The sequence below is a fragment of the Cydia amplana genome, chromosome 11 (assembly GCF_948474715.1).
Source record: "Cydia amplana chromosome 11, ilCydAmpl1.1, whole genome shotgun sequence".
Lineage (NCBI taxonomy): Eukaryota > Metazoa > Arthropoda > Insecta > Lepidoptera > Tortricidae > Cydia > Cydia amplana.
In genome coordinates this window covers 6740807-6750587 of record NC_086079.1, presented here as the reverse complement: position 1 = coordinate 6750587, position 9781 = coordinate 6740807, and the positions used below count along the sequence as shown (strand labels likewise).

At 36.2% G+C, this 9781-nt stretch overlaps 1 protein-coding gene across 3 annotated transcripts in view; it reads left to right on the top strand.

Annotated features, from left to right (window-relative positions):
• Positions 1 to 1847: 1847 nt before the first annotated feature.
• Positions 1848 to 9781, top strand: part of LOC134651953 (rab11 family-interacting protein 4) — a 120062-nt gene continuing 112128 nt past the window's right edge. For 2 of the 3 annotated variants that reach the window (XM_063507086.1, XM_063507085.1), the window contains exon 1: positions 1850 to 2140. The gene's annotated coding sequence lies outside the window, so the exon portion shown is untranslated. Of the gene's footprint in view, positions 2141 to 9781 lie in introns of all 3 variants that reach the window. The other variant, XM_063507088.1, reaches the window with a different exon arrangement.

The following is a 9781-nucleotide window of genomic DNA, read 5'->3' as shown; positions in this document are numbered from 1 at the left end:
GTGACTATAGTGATTCTGGCTCTACTTTTCTGAAAAAATCAGCTTGTGTGTGATATCGATAGGTATGCCTTTCTCCTAAGCTCGATTGAGATTAAATACCCAGTACCCACAGATTAAGGTATAATATATACCACAGAATAAATAATAGTACTAGTACTAGATACAGAAGACCGTGATATGAGCTAACATTACGCGAGCTACTATTAGAATAAAATATACCATAGCCTATTTATTATGTTATTTATGGTCAAAACTCGTATAAAGACGCGCTATTTAGTCTGTCAAGCCGTTACCGTCAGTAGAAAAAAGCTGAAATTAACGTAGTCGCGAAGGGCTTATATCGTCCCATAGAAAATTCAAATTTCGCGCCTTTTTCTACCGACAAAGTTGTACTTTTTTGTGCTAGGCAGGCAAAGTCAAACAAATTATTACCGAACCACCTTAATTCAAGAAAAAAGCAAAACCAAATGTTTGGGCATGTCAATAACTCTACAAGCACGCTAATAAGCTTACCAACAAAAAAATTAAAACCGTACCTATGAGTGGTCCAGCGCAGATATAAGATAAGTTAAGATAATTTCATAAGTTGTGCATTCTGCAAAGTTGTAAAATGGAGACGCGCGGGGCCGTGAGCGCCGGTGCCAGGTAACAGGAGGTACGGTCGCACGATGGTTCCAACGGCCAACACGTGCTGGACAAAAAAGTATAAAACAATTTAGTTTTTTTTTGTTTAAAAAGGTAAACGCAACAAAAGTAAAATATATCGTAGTCAAAGTATACGTTCTAAATGCCTACTTATTAAAATAAAATAAACATAGAGGGAATAAATTTAAATAGATAACTACAATTTTATAATTTAGGTATTTAATTCAAAATAAGTAATGTATACAGAGATTTTTTGAGTATTACATTTATAATAATGGGAATATAAGTAATTGTTAAGATAAACCTATAAATTGGGATTTATTTTTTCTTACACATTTGCCTATTGACTTAATACTGTTAAATTGTTAATGCCATAAAAGTTCAGAAGACTAATGCTCAAATATAGCTCAGTAGGTAAGTAGATGCTATCATATTTCTATTATGAATGATATAAAGAAGCGCTGGTGGCCTAGCGGTAAGAGCGTGCGACTTGCAAACCGGAGGTCGCGGGTTCGAACCCCGGCTCGTACCAATGAGTTTTTCGGAATTTATGTACGAAATATCATTTGATATTTACCAGTCGCTTTTCGGTGAAGGAAAACATCGTGAGGAAACCGGACTAATCCCAATACGGGCCTAGTTTACCCTCTGGGTTGGAAGGTCAGATGGCAGTCGCTTTCGTAAAAACTAGTGCCCACGCCAATTACTGGGATTAGTTGCCAAGCGGACCCCAGGCTCCCATGAGCTGTGGCAAAATGCCGGGACAACGCGAGGAAGAAGATCATATTTCTATTATAAATATTATAATTTTGTTTTATGTCATACACAAAAACGAGTCTGATGGTAAAACTGATTAATTAAATTCTAAAAGTAACCATACATAGTCAATAACTACATCAGTGATTCACGTTCTCCGAGTAATCACTCTCGGGTTTAACCATCAACAAATTTTTTGCGATAATTGCGCACATTATACAACATTTAATTAGATCTCTAATAAACGATACAACAGCCGCTACTTTAGTAATTACTTGTCTCATTATTGCATTTTCACATTAAATCGTTAGCACAAATGTCTCGCATATGAATCTAAACAATTCTCTGGTATTTTAATTAAAGCAGCCCACTGGGCGCTCTTGATCCGTCCCTCCCACGTCACCGTGTATCTCTCTCTCGCATCATCGCGCTGTCCCTGTCCCGCAGCAGTCAGTCACCGCGGAGCGCTAGCGATATACAGGTGTACCGCTCCGCGGCATGATAAATATTCACGTAAATGAAAACCGGTTTTTTCAGCAAGTTTAACTGAAACTTATCTGTTATCAGCAAGAAAGAATTGTGATTTGTAAAAGTGGTTCCTGGGTTTGTTGATGCGAGTGTTTTAAGTGGTGTTTCGAAACAGTGACAACAAGTTTTCTTGTGTTGTGTGTACGGTCCTTGAATCGGAGGCTTCGTCGGTTCCGTTTCTTTTTCGTTTTGGAGACGATTAGTGCCGAAGGTATGCTTTGTCTTTTTTCTATGCTCTTTCTCCCAAATACTGGAGTGCCCATGAGTTAGGCACTTAAATATTTCTTCTATTGTTATATTATGACCCATACAGTTACTAAATGGAAGTAACATAAATAAATACAACGCATTAAACTTCATAGTGGTCCTTCGAACCGGATATTTAACAATTGTTGACCAAAATAAAACACATCGAATTTGATGTTGTTTATGGTTATCCTAGGTATTATAAACAAACTTGTTTTTCTTTAGAGATGAAAAACAACTGCTTATTTAATCAAATGCCAACTTTAATAACGGCTACGCAATTTATTCGTGCTCGTAACATCTTATTTTCATCTTTAATTCATAGAATCGATAACGCTATAATAAGGCTTTACAAAATGTATTGAGCAACCAAAACATTGCCAAACTACAGGCCCTAAATTATCGTTTCAACCGTAATTTGTTTGGAATAAGATTCAATTTTGTACAAAATATAAAAAAAAACTATCAGGTGCGTCAATTGTGGGAACGCAGTCAAGTGCAACGGGAATGCCTACCTAAAATAGGGTGCATCGTTTTTTTATAACCAAATAGAATTAAGTACAAGTTTTGATACATTCTAAATACAAATATAATTAAACGCTATTAAAGCTGATATTAGATCGTTGTTTACCTGCAAATATTGACTCTACCTGTTTTATTATACTCTTTTCTACGATACGACGGCTTTTTTTGGTAGTTTAATGTTATTATTTACATTAAATGTATACTTCAGTTTTTTGAAGTGAAAACTTCTTTAGCGGCGCTGTGCACTTTTTGAAGTGGGGAAAAAATGTTAAACTCGAGACAGCGTAAGACGATCACGTGACCGTAAGATTTAGATGGCCACTCATTTAGATGGCATTTAAATCAATAAAGAAAAACTCAATGACATTACATGAAAAGCTGTTACATGTAATGTCATTGAGTTTTTATTTATTGATTTAAATGCCATTTAGTGAGTTTCGCTCTAACTGGTATTAATATAACTCGAGTACTAACAGTGATGTGCTTAGGGGTTTCAATTAATTAACGCTAACGCTAAATGGCGTTAACCTCAATTATACATAGTGCATTTTGCACTATAGTCATTGAGTTTTCACTTCTGCCGGCACTCCCTGAGTGCAACCCGTTGTTTTTTTTTGTATAACCCATGTGATATAACGGTACGTCCTTTCACTGCCTTTATTTACATATTATAAAAGGCTATGTTATGTGTACACGTTACACGTATGTAAATGCTGGTTATGTTATTTCCTTTTAGTATCTGTTTTAATTAAAATTTGAAAGTATGGTTCTCTGACAATTAGTGCATGTCCACCCGAAAAGTCAGTGGCTGCTTGTAAGAGTCATTGTGACTGTTACAAGCAGAATGTAGCACGAGAAAATAAATTCACTATAAAGTAGGTACATGTCTAGACTTGAAGTTAATGTATTTTTATTGAGCTGAATAAGGCAAACATTTTCAATAACTAAAGCGCGTTGGTCATTACAAATTAATTAGAGTTTGAATGCATTATTATATAAGGAATAAAACTACATATCAAAATAAATTATGTATGTCGCGTAATAAACCTTTCAAATAGTTTTAATCGAAGACAGTAATACTATATTATTCAATTTATACCTATAAATGTATTTCTACTATGCCTACCTTTGATATTAAAAATCCTGTGTTAGGTATACCTACCTGTAGCGCTGTACCTGTAGCGTGACATCACGTACAAAATGTACAAATGACCGGCCATTTCCGATATCTGTTTGCGGTAAAACAGATCTCTGACTCACCGGGTGATACAATAAAAAAAAAAGTACTTAACTATTGGTGGGTACCTACTGTAAACATCAACAATCATTAAATTGCATGTAATTTCAAACTCTATTTGCCAAGTATTTTATATCTATGTATATGTATCTTTTTTTTTTGAATGAAGCTGAGTTAAATAAGTTAACTAAATTAAAAAACAAATGTAAAACAGGTTAGACATTTGTATCACAATAGAAGAAAAATAAAGTTATTATTTTTATTATGTAATAAAAATACTATACAAATTTTGCTTAATGTTAAGGTTCTAACATTTTGTGGTTTAAAATTTATCAAACATGCCTAAAATATATAATTAAAGGGAAACTTGCCTGATCTGAACTGATAAAGCCTGATTGTAAATAGGTTACTTACTTGAAGCATTATTTTCAGTTATAACGACCAACTTAGAATTCCAATTTGCAGGTTATACGAGCAAGATCGTTCGTAACCGGCCGTTCGTTTTGTTTTTGTTGCTAAACGAACACCAATTGTTAGTGACGATTACGTAAATAGTGACGATTTCTTCGACAGAAAAAACTGCACGTACAAATTGTGCTAACTCGATTTTTCATTCTGTGAAATACGCAAAAAACGGAGACGTTGAGTTTGTGGCTCAATAACATTGTACCTAATAGAAATTACAATGGGTACCAATAGATTGCGTCTGTCAGCGTTGTTTTTCTTAATCTTAATACTTATTAGTGTTAAATAAAAGTTAGTGCACTGCATCACTGCTGGAATATAACCTTCTTTATTAGAAGTCGCTATATAATAACCTAATAACACTTAGGGTCGGTTGCACCAAACTGTTTGTCATCGTTGAAGAGTTCGCTAAATTTTATTGTATGGAAAGTTTCATAGTAAACCGCCGTGGCGCGTCGGGTGACGTTGATCAGTCTGTCAAGTGAGGATGGTGCAACTGTCACTTAGGCTCCAAAATCAAATCTTATGGCACCTCATTTCAAAATGAGAGTAAACGTGTAAAGCTATGCACATGGCGCTACCTTCATTTAAAACAAATAAAAAAAACAAACCATAGACCACAGACTTTTGGTTCCAGTTGGAACCATTTTAATCTGTCGGGTGTTTTAACCTCATAGGCTCTGTAGCAATGAATATAATACTCACTAGGCTCTGTAGTTTCGAGCCTATGTAAGCATGCTTAAACACACCCAACTTGTCAGTAGAAAAAGGCGTGAAATTAAAATTTTCTATGGGAGTCACGCACCTACATTTTTTAAATTTGCCGCCTTTTTCAACCAACAAAGTGCCTTTGCCAGACTGCTGATGCCAGACTGAGATTAATATAAATTGTAAATGTCATTCGCTGTCCTCAAACATTCCTAAATCACTTTCTTAATCCACATCACGAGGCAAGCGGCGTGTGCGCTCGTCACAGATTAACCTCCCATAGACATTGCATTATGAAGCGTTTACAAGAATTGACGGCACACACATTTGTATGTGCCGTGCGTAAATTTTTGTTCCTATTTGTAATTTATATGAAGATACGTCGTTAAAGTGGAACAGGAGACGTATCCAATCCAAGGTAACACTCGTTATCTTCAACGCCGGTTCTAAAGTAAAGAATAAGTACTTGCATTTTTCATTTAGATACAGATACCCACGCGTTTTTTTACGTTGATGAGTTGAGTTGTTTATCCCCCTCCCCCAAAAGAACCAGAGTGTGGTGGGACTGATGGGTCTGGGTCTTCTTAAATTCACTCTGCCTATGAGGGCAGTGATCTGTATCGCTCAGCCGGCGGTTTGTAAAACAGCCACCAAGTTAGTAAACACACAGCTATTCTGGCCCGAGATGGGCCCGTGTTTTTCAACATCCATTCAACTATTGTTGAAGATGCGTGTTCATTGAAATCTCGCGGTTATCGTAATGTACTGTACGTGTGTCAGAGAGATAGCGCTAATGTACAGAACCCATCATATTATTATATCGGAGCGGCCGAAGTCTTCAAAAACGCGCACTCTAACGCCTGGACAATAGAGCCGTGCTCAGATATTTGTGACCACCTTGGCAGCTCCAATATATTTGATGGCGACTGTACGATATAGCTATGCGATCTGCATCCAATGTAAAGACCGCCTAATTGAACTGCCAAGTATATTTATTTTTGTTAATTAAACTGCCAAGTTTTCTGAAGAGTAGTCGGTCCGTCGCGTTTTAATAGTTTTACGATGTTGACGACTCTATTTTGAGGAAGAAATTCTTTCGAATAATTGACGCGAAGGCATTGTGATCATAGCTATTTACTTTAACCGTTTTGCCATTATCAAACCAACTGGAAAACATCTAGAAGATTACAACATAAAAATACAAAGAGATAAGATTAAAAATTACCAGACAGTAATACTTTACTTAAACCCCGTTTTAGTTATTTTAAGTGTTATAACACAATAAATTACATGAGTTTAGAACTTAAAACTAAGTTCTAAACTCTTAAGTTCGCAAATAAATGACAATCATGTGAATTGTTATCATCAAAACTGTCATACGATCCTAAAAAGTGCGTGCCGACACCGATAACGATGGAAACCTAAATAGCTGTACTTTCCCACAATGTATCTAGTACTTGTATTTAGGTCAAAGCGGTTTGTTTTCAGAATACCCGCGAACAGTTGATTACGATACTGATAAGGAAAACGAAAGTTAAACGTCGCAAATGGAAATGTAATAAAATACCGAGCAAATTGTTATTCTCTTCTTCGGTCTAAGTCTAACTAGTAGTAAAATGTAGCTTTTCAGATTAAATGCATTTAGCAGCATGCAATTAGCAGTTACAAATTTTGTTAAAACCTTTTAGGTCTAAATAACTGCTTACAATGTTATTTCCGGACTAGTCAACAGCTAACTATTATTTACGAAACGTCAAATCGATTTATTTTTATTATACCCAACTGATAATCAATTCACCTATAGATGACATTTTTCAGATTGTTTATCAGTTTATATTCATAAATTTGATTTAATGACTGTTGTTAAACAATTTTGTTTTTACATAAAAACCTATCCTAATAAATACATAAATAAAAATATTGTTATTTATTTAGGTACCAACCCATTACATTTGAATTATTTAAATATAAAGTATACGGAGGAATAGCTAAATACGATTTCTCTAGAGCCATTGACACCGGATTGGGGCCCTAGATGCTCATCAAGTCATCACAGAGCTCAGCCCGTCCCATGAATAATAAATACCTTGTGAACAGTACCTAAATATTCAAGACAATGGTACAAACAATAAACATTCCTCCAATCCGCGCTGTACGAATCGTCGATGATCCCAAACTCACAAGCGGTGTTGAACCTTTAAGTCTGAGGAGAGACCTTGCCTCCTTATGTGTGTTCTACCGCTTGTACAATGGGCTGTGCTCTGAAGAATTGTTTGACATGATGCCAACGGCAGCTTTCTATCACCGCACCGCTCGCCATCGGCAGGGTGTTCATCCACACACCCTAGAACCTAAATGGTCGCGTACTGTGCGGTTTTAGAGGAATTTCCTCCCGCGGACGCTCCGGCTGTGGAATGAGCTCCCTTCCGAGGTTTTCCCGAGGGTCTACGGTATGGGGTTCTTCAAAAAAGGAGTGTACAGGTTTTTAAAAAAAGGTCGGCAACGCGCATGTAACACCTCTGGAATTGCAGGCGTCCATAGGCTACGGTGACTGCTTACCATCAGGCGGCCCGTATGCTTGTTTGGTGCACCACATAGGTGGATGTGGTATAAAAAAAAATCCAAACTGAACATGCTAAATTAAATAATCATTTTTCTTCATAATAACTTTTTTTTAATGTATCTACTTCTAAGGAATCTAAGGGAACGTATTTTCAGCTTACAACATCATACATTTTGACATAACGATTTAGTGGGTACCTATTTTAAGTTAGTTATTTCTTTTTTACTACTTTCGTGAGTTCATTCCGTTAAAAATACCTATATTTTTTAATTTTGATCACCCCTCATGGTAAAATGTACCACTGTGTTTTTGATCATAATCTACTTACTGGCATAAACATTTTACTTGCAATTGTTCTAATTGTTAACCGTCAATGGAATACGTGGAAACGTCACATTTAAGCTAATTAAAGGAAGCTAAGAGTTATACGAAGACTTTTTACTGCAGTAATCCTTATCCTATAATCCCATTTCGGCACGTGGTGTAGGTATAGGTACCTACTACCTACTCGTAAAGTTGTATAATTTGGTAGACTGCGCGCTTAAGTGGCCCTTGCAAGGCTTCTTATTCTTCGTGGCTTAAGCCATCAAAATGCTACCATGCATAGTTTATTTTATTATTACGTTGCATTGTTTTATGTGTATGAAAGTATTAACAAAGTTTCATAAACGAAACAGTTTTCTGGCGACAAAATTACTATACGTAGTTTGTTATCGACGTGATTTCATTTTAGCTTATTTTCAATTGCGGACCTGAACCGCCCCGAACCATTGAGTGTAGATTTTCAATAGGTGGACGTCGGTCTATTTGATAATAAGATCGTTTTGCAGATTTATTGTACCTATCTATTACTACTGTTGAGATACTCATATGTAATGTATCTATCTTCTTCATCCGTTAGCTACTTTAAAATGTCATCCATTAATTGACACGCAATAGTTAGTTTCGAACTCAATAGAACCCCATGTTCTAACACGAGAAGGTTAGTTCTTGTGCGAGATTCCCATAGCCATCGGAGGGATACAATTCATACAATGTGACATTGTGAGTAAATTGATTGGTTCTGAAGCATCCGGGATACGAGACAATACAAGTTTCGAGGGGAAAAAGTGTTAGATGCCTATAGACCGTTTACTCTTGAGATTACGTTTACATATATTATGTTCTTACAAGAAAAATACAGTATCTAGTTGAGAGAGTTGTAACGAGCGAACATTCGAGTGGATAAAAAAATCGAGCAAAAGTTAATACCTACATAAATTTAACTTAGGTACTTACTTAAAAATAAATAAAAAAAAACAACTTTTACCTTAACAACAACATTATACCTAAGATTTACTTAGGAGGTAAGGTAGTATACAACCTTACCTCTTGTGTTCTTTGGCTTAAATTCCGTATGTTATGCATAAGAGGTAATTATAGTGGTAGGATGGTGGTAGGTACATATATATGGATAATAGGTAGGTAGGTATATACTGCATCATATATGAATTAAACTAAGAACTATTTAAAGGATATATGTAGCGACCTGTTTACATGCATTGTCCAGTTATGTTCACTCCAAAATATGGGAATCATGTCAACTTTAGAACAAATCCCCATAATTACACGTTGCCACAACATCATTCAAAAGATCCTACCCATCACAACCTATACCCATCGTAAAGTTAGTTTGTGAGGTTTGCGGTGACCACCGACAAAACCCAGGTGGGAGGTGGTTGGCCTCGTCTCGAGAACTACACACGAAGGTTTTTTTGGTAAATAAAAACGAATGAACCTGTTAAGGCTATGAATAGCTTGTAGTTTATTTTAATACCTAGTGCTGGTGACGCTGGTGTTATTAACCTAACAATGAAGAAGGTACTTAAGGGAGGCTCCGAATGATGAAGTAGATGTAGCAAAGTCATATAGTACAGTCGCCCGCCACCAGACATATCGGAGCGGCCAAGGTGGTCACATATATCTGAACGCGCCTTTATTGCCAAAGCGCTAGAGTTTTGAGCACCTCGGCAGCTCCGATATATCTGATAGCGACTGTACTCGTACTCGAAAATGATGCGAACAATCTCAAAACTGATAGGTACAATCTGAAAAACAATTTTTATCTT